This window comes from Phalaenopsis equestris, unplaced genomic scaffold (genome assembly GCF_001263595.1).
Source record: "Phalaenopsis equestris unplaced genomic scaffold, ASM126359v1 Scaffold000250, whole genome shotgun sequence".
NCBI lineage: Eukaryota > Viridiplantae > Streptophyta > Magnoliopsida > Asparagales > Orchidaceae > Phalaenopsis > Phalaenopsis equestris.
Window position 1 is genome coordinate 33,715 of NW_018164692.1, and position 8,249 is coordinate 41,963.

Sequence of the window (8,249 nt, forward strand, 5' to 3'; positions counted from 1 at the left end):
TATATGATAGAAGAACATGATCTTCCTGAATATATATATATATATATATATATATATATATATATAATATGTTCACCTCATTTTTGATTGAGATCTAGTTTCATCTTTATCGGAGTTTAATATTAATTTTTTAAAAATTTTGCAATAAATAGCCAATAAACTTTCTGTCTTTTCTCATGCAACTTTGCGACTTCAAAATATTCTTTTACGTGTACAAATGGAAGAGTGAAAGCACAATTAAATGTGACAAAGAAATTAAACAATATTTAAACTTGAAGTGGGATATAAATTACATAAAGAGAAGCTATCTTATCTTTGCTATTTCAATTTTCTGACCACATTATTTATTTATCAGGATTTAGAATTATTTCATCCTTTGACTAAGAAAATGTTTTATAAGTTGATAACTTCTGCATCTATTGTGTTTACAGTGCATGAAATTTGATAATAAGTTCCAAATTATTAAATAATTATTATCAAATATATGATGAAATGACAATGCACTAAGGTATTAATATATAATCAGCATAATTTATGTCATAGGAAAATTAGCACGCAATAGGGCTGTCAAAACGGTTTGTTGTTCGCAAACAGCTCGTGTGTCGAACACGAACAACACAAACAAATATTTGTTTGTACGTGTTTGGCTCGCTTTGGCTCGAAATACTACTAATCAATTATATATAAATCTTTGATGAGTAGTATTTTATAAAAAAAAATTAATTGACTACAAGGCTACAAAGATTTATAATCAATTAAAAGTATTAATAAAGAAAATAGAATAATAATTATTAAATTAGATACAAATGTTGTTTTAAATCTCGCCCCCAATCCTTAACATCTGATGGCTACGTGATTAGGGTTGTCAAAATGACTCTTTGTTCGTGAACGGCTCGTGTTCGGCTTGCTAAGCAAACAAGTCGAGTACGAACACACTTTTTTAGCTCGAAATATAAACGAGACGAACACGAGCTGGGCCTGCGCTCGCTTGTGTTCGGCACATTTACACCCCTACGCGCAAAATTCTTTTTACACCTTAAGGAAATGATAAAAAATATGTGATACAATTTTTCTTACAAAAATATTTATTAATATGTTTTATGAAAAGATTACAGAGAGTAAGTTTACTGCTATTTGGCTTAACTTCTCTAGAAAAAAAACAAAAAAATCTTGTTACACTTGCCTAACGGTCTTCTCAAATTAGTTTCTAAAAAATGTGAGGGTTGAATTGACAAATACAAAGTGACCAATTTTAATATTAAAATATATATATATTTTTTTTTAATTTTGATAAGTGGGTTAAAAATAAAATATTAAAAGTAAAATAAAAAATAATTAAATTATTGTATCTTAAAACATAATGATTTAGAGTCATATGTAAAATTTTTAATTGTCTATAAATATCCTAATTAAGAGAACTAAATTAAATTTAAAATTTCACTTTTTTTTATTTATTAATAAAAAAATTTTAAAATTATATCTAAATATTATGATTTATTTAGTCCCCCATACCCAAATTTATAAAACTCTGTAACTCCGATTTTGAAGTCAAATCCTCCCTCTGCAAGCGAAGATGATGTTTGGTTGAAACTTAATTTTACGTTAAATAGAATCTATCAAATCTGATAAATTTGAATTTAGCATAATGATGTTGGGATATAAGAGTTCATAATCGATGATGGAATAAATTTGGCTCGTAATCAGATTCATTAAATGTGGATTTATGTCGTAAGAATGATGGAATGCGGGAGGAGAAAGACGGAACGTGATGAATTTCATATTTAAAGGATCGTTGGATTTTTTTTTTTTTTTGTGTTTGGCTGGATTTAAGCTACATTCATAATTATTTTGGTCTATTTATCCCACATAGCAGATGAATCGACCTTTTTCGTCTTCAACATTGTAAAACTAGCATGAAAAAACAAATCAACTTAAATATTTGCCATAAAAATAAACTTTCATAACTCAAAGAAAAATAACATTGTCATAATAGTATCACCAGCACGTACATACCACCTCCATACACACCACCACCATCTATAGACCTCCTCCACACACCACACCACCTCCTTCAGAGCACACACCACACACCACCTTCAGGCACACACCACACACCACACACCACCACCTCCACACCATACACCAACACATTAACAGACAACATCACACACCAACACCTCCGCACCACACAACCACCCTATACCATCACATCCACGCCACACCTCCAAACCACACACTACCCGACACCACCACCTCCGTATCTGCAAACTGTACCACCACCTTCACACAACACACTAAGACATTCACACACTACATCAACACTTCCACACACGATGAAAGTATTGAAGTAAATGCAGAGTCTTGTTTGCGAAGACGTAATTATTGAGTAAATTCGTGTCAATGAGGAATTAGAGTGTCATGATAAGATGTGCAAGATTATGTTTGAAGCTGCATTTGTTGCCTATGATACGATGCTTATTTATTATATTGATGTGGCATAGAAAGCAAATGATATAACATGTGGAAGAATAGGAAAAAATATTATGTCCGGAGGTCAAACGCCAAGTAAAATTTGACATATGTTAAATATATAAAATATTTTTTATTATCTAAGAGGCGGAGCCTGAAGCCCGACCCGACCTGACCCAAGTGTACAACATCATTGTATTGGAGGTTCTTCTTCAGTACAACCATATTATACTAAGTAAAAAAAAACATCTTAATAAACAATTCAATGTAAAAGTAATAGAGTACAACATGATTGTATTGAAGAAAAAACCTCTAATACAATCATATTCTACGCAAGTCAGGTCAGGTTTTAGGTTTCTCCGCTGTTTAGATAATAAATAATATTTTATTTATTTGACATGCCTTAAATTTTAATTGAAATTCGGGAGTAACTCTACGTCAAGAAGAGCCCACAAAAAATTGGGCTCTGGATATATATATATATATATATATAAGAAATGGTTAAAGGGCATTATACGAGCCTCCGACTATTCATAATGTGTCATTCGAGTGTCACCTCCTTAAGGTCAACTGTGTCAGAGTGAACTCGAACCCTCCGACCTGAGAGTTAAGTTTATTTAAAAATTAATTTTCATAAAAAAAATTAAATATTCTGCAATTATCATAATTATGGCATGTGGGAGTGGATTTTATATCAAAATTAATTTTGATAAAAAAACTAAACCCTCTACCATTATCATAATATTTAATTTTTCCGTATTTTAGAAAAAAAAAACTATAAAAAAAATAATGACTTTACTTGCAACAATAAAAAAATATAAGATTTACAGTCATACCACTCAATTTTTGTGTTTATATATTTAACAAATAAATTTAAAATTTAAGATGTATTTTTTAAAAATATTTAAATGATAATATTTTTAATGTGATACGAAAAATATGAGTTGTATAAAGATAACATGTATATTAAAATTATTAGATATAGTGAAACGTGTTAAAATAATCTCTGACTATTTATATGAACTCGTTTTAGTCTCAGAGTTTATAGAAGTGTCAAAATAATCTCCGACTATTTTGAAATTGAGTTGTAATAGTTTATTTCAGCCTTAATTTAAAGAGTTTGAAGATTATTTTAACATTTCTATAAATTTTATGATTAACACGATCTCATATAAATAATCATGTTATTTTTACGCATTACTAATTAAATTTGTGAAAACATAGGAATTGCAGGCCCAATAAATCAATATAAAATCATTTATTAATTTTACTTTCTTTAGATTTTTTTTTTTATGTGTGATAAATATTTATAGGATATGCATTGATATTTGATGACTCCATGGTTTCTGTCATGTGGCAGGCCATCATGGTTCATGCATGGACGCTGAAATGAAGGACAAAACACACTTTTGGTGGTTGCAATGATTTTATTTTGGGTGCTTTTTCTGGTGTCTCCCTCTATCATAAAATATTGGTTGATAGCTCCATTGTTAGACGTGAGTATTTTGATGTCATGGGTTCGAGTTCCTCTGAGTGCATCTGTCTCGTAATATGGGGTCGAGTGTTAGACAAATAAGGCCCATGGTATTTTGGTTGACAATTGCGCCGTTAATCATGAGTCCCCTGGAGTCACGGGTTCAAGACGCTTGAGTGAATGTGCCTTGCAACGTAGGATCAAGTTGTTAGGCAAATGAGATTTGTTGGAGGATCGTATGCGAGCCTCCGGACAATCTTTTATTATTATTATTATTATTATTATTATTATTATTATTATTATTATTATTATAGGTAAATATTATAAAATATAAGTTTTTAATTAATGGTTTTAAAGAAATAACCATCTCATGATTACTTTAATTTCTCCAACCTCTCCAATTAGAGTCATTAAGGGCGATCGAGTCAATGTGTGGGCCCCACTCCCACAAAACTTTCTATCTAGTGGGTCCCACACACAAGAGTTTCATGAGTTAGTAGTGGTCAACAGAACCACTTCCATCAAATTTCTATTTGGCACACTTGGAGTCTCCCATATGAAAGTCAAATTAAAATGGGCTCTATCCATTTGTTTCTTAGGGTTGATTGTGACATTATATTATTCTTTTTTTTTTTTTAGTGCAAATGTGGCCGCTTGAATCCGATGCATTAGGATACTTAGCTTTATTTTCAAACACTTTACCGTTCCCTCTTTTTTCTTAGGACAATGTGAGCACTCCAACCCGATGCATATATTCGTTCGTTCAATATATATATATATATATATATAAATAATGGCGATGATACACGATTTTCAGCGTATAACTGCCATTCTTTTTTCTTGTGGAATATCATTTTCGCTTTTTAGTACAGAGTGAGTGCTCAAACGAAATCATTTGGGATTTTTCATTTGGTTTTCAAACACTGTGCTATTGATACATTTTTAAGGGCAAAGTGGGTGCTCGAAACTTACCCTTTGAGATTCTCCATTTTGTTTCTAAGTACCGTACTACTCCTCTACTCTTTAAGGCAAAGTGAGCGCTCGAGCCTCACTTGGGATTCTTCGTTCTGCTTTCAAACATTATACTATTCAATAATTTTCTAGGGCAATGCGAGTGTTCAAACCCGACACTTCCTACGTTCTATTCGGGCAAAATGAGTGCTCGAACATGACATTTTGAGATTCTTCATTTTGCCTTCAAACGCTACTATTCCGCCATATAATATTATGCTTAATTTTTTTTTTTATTTTCAAATGCTATTTTTTTCAGAAATGAAAATATATCCTTGTATTATGATTATGGGGCATTTACATACATATCGTCAAATTCTTACGTGATTACATATCTAACCCCTAAATTATACCTTTTATATCCATATCATTCATATACTTCTTGTTAAATAAGAAATACCATGTTTTTAACTTTAGAAAAAGAAATGCACCTTTTGCATGCATAGGTTAGGTGGTTGTGTATGTAAATATTGAAGTTTAGGTGTAAAATATATAAATAGAGAGGAATCAAGTGGATAGAGAGGAATTAAGTGGTTATGCATGTAATATTGAGATGTTTATTGCAATTAATTAATTAATTTATTTTATTTTATTAAGGGCTTGTTGGTTGGGTTCTTATATGATGCGTTCTGAAAAATCCGCGACAGTAGAGTAACGGATTATCGTCTCAGTGTTGTTGTACGAGAATTCAACAACACACACACATGAAAGAGAAACTACTAACCCTGATGTTTGTGAAATGTTTGAACTCCAATTGTATAATCGATTATTTTAATAGGGTGAATTTTGTAAATTGTTGCATCTCTCACCAGAAAATTTAGATGCATACGAGATACAACAATATTCTTATGCATTTACATATCTAACACCGGAGGCAAGTTTGATATTTACATGCATACCATTATGTTGTCACAGATTTATGCACGAAAATATTTATTTTATTTTTAAACCACTTTAGAGAATTTCCGGAGGCATTTGGAAGGTCAAACAGATGTCAAATCTAGCGAGTTCATAATCGAATCGAGCGTCTCGACAAAACGAATCCAACGAGCCCAAGTTTGCTCAATTCTTAAGGCACTCAAATGTCCAACAAACATCATCCGATCGAGGGAAGCTCTCTGGACCGTCCAATCAAAATAGTTCATATTCCTGTATTAATTGCACTCAAAACACTATAAATAAAGCCCCACCCCTCATATGAGAGGGGGTTAGAGAGAGAACTTGAGGCTTTCAGAAGAAGCCAAGTCACACATCATCCTTGTCATCGTTTATCGCCATCGGCCAACATCAACCACCAACGACCATCGGTGACTACAAAAAAACTTTAATTTTTACCCTTAAGTACCTTTTCCTATGTATGAAAATGTGGAAATAGTGTAATCTACCTTTTATATATAGGTTAGGGTGTTTAGGATGTAAAAATCAAAATTTGGGTATGAGATAAGTATATACAAAAGAATTGGATGCTTTATATGCTTTATATGTATTATTATTTCTAAACCTTCAAAAAATAAAAATACATAATTTTGAATATAGATAATTGGTATAAATGTAAAAAATTAAAGTTTTAGTGCCAAATATATAAACACATAAGAATTGTTCGGTATGAATGCAACTCTAGTTCTATTAAATGCACCTTAACTACAAAGAATATTTGAACTGTTTTATATTATAACTAAATTTGAATGATAATTATAATTATAATTTAAAATTATTAAATAAGAAAATTAAATTAAAAATTCATAATGGTTTTTTACTATGACTATCAAAGATGGAACCATGTTATATTGAGAGCCCGTTTGAGGGCAGATTATTGCCTGCGGCGGCGCGTTTTGAAAACACTTCCGTTCCATTTGATAACTACGGGTCCGTTTGGGGCAGCTTACAAGTGCGGGCAAACGCCACCGTACCTTTTTGTTCATGCGTTTCGTCAATTTATCAGAAACTGTATTTAGATTTTTATAAATTTAAGCGACAGCTTGGTTTGATGGAGCTGGATGGATTTTACTAGTTGACAGGGTAGTAGCAAGGAAATAACATGTGAAATAAAAGATTGATTATAGGTAATTATAGGTAATGCATAATGGGTATTATGATGTGGAAGAATATTTTGAGGACTTCAAATAAATTTATAAACATATAATAAAATTGGTTGCTTTCAATGGCTATTAGTGCTAGGCAAAAAGATTGGTAGTTTATCCAGATGAGGGGAACAATAAATATTTATCCAAAAACAGTTGCAAATCAGTTATTTTCCAAACACACAAACCAAACAACTAGTCAGTTTATCCAGATCAACTGCAGATCAACAGCTTATCAGAATAATAAGGTGTTTATCTGGATAAGCTGCATAAGTTGCAACTACCCCAGACCATGAGATGTACAATTGCCCATCTTAAAAATTAAGATTTATATATATAAGACCCTATTTGGCGCAGCTGTGGATTATTTATAATATGCTGATAAGCAAATTATTCTGATAATCTGATAATTTGCATATTATCAGAATAATCTGGCTTGCTGTTTGGGGCAGCTTATTTAGACTAGCTTATTGGTGGTTAAATGACATTTCTGCCAGTCTGATAAAATTGTTTTGGGCAGCTTATTCAGAATAGCTTATTGATACAAAAGAAACATAGTGCAGAAACATACGATAATCACAGATCAGTTCTAAAAGATACCATACAGTTCTCACACCCTAATGAGTACCAGGAGAACTGAGTACCAGGAGAACTTAAAAATGTACAAATACAAGTACGACAACAAAGAAAAATATTAAAATATTCAACTTAAGACTCTGGCTACGCCGGTCCTCATTTGCACTGTCAGCCGAAGAAAACATCAGATTCACATGACTGCTGGCATGACTACTGTCAGTGTAATACGAGGGACTATCAGCCCACCGGAAGAAACACAACGAGCTGAAACACTCCTGACACAACCATAGAACTGTCTCCCAAAGCTATGCTCCTTACGTGACGTTAGCAATGGAGACGGTAGTCCACAATAACACAAAATCCCTCTGTCTGTACCTAATATTCTCAAGGTCATGTTGGTATAACTGTGAAAATAACAAAAGAATGAAATGTCAGCTTAAGGTATTTTAAAAAAAAATCAAAATTAAATGCGTATGAATATAAACCTATAATCTTATTAAAAGAAAACTTGATAGATCAACAGCCACAAATAGCATATGTGATAGACTCCCTTAAAGCAACCATATCAGCCAAACTTTCAGCGTCTTGATCTCCAAAATCATTAGATTCTATATCCTCCTCAGGTAATGAATGCCCCC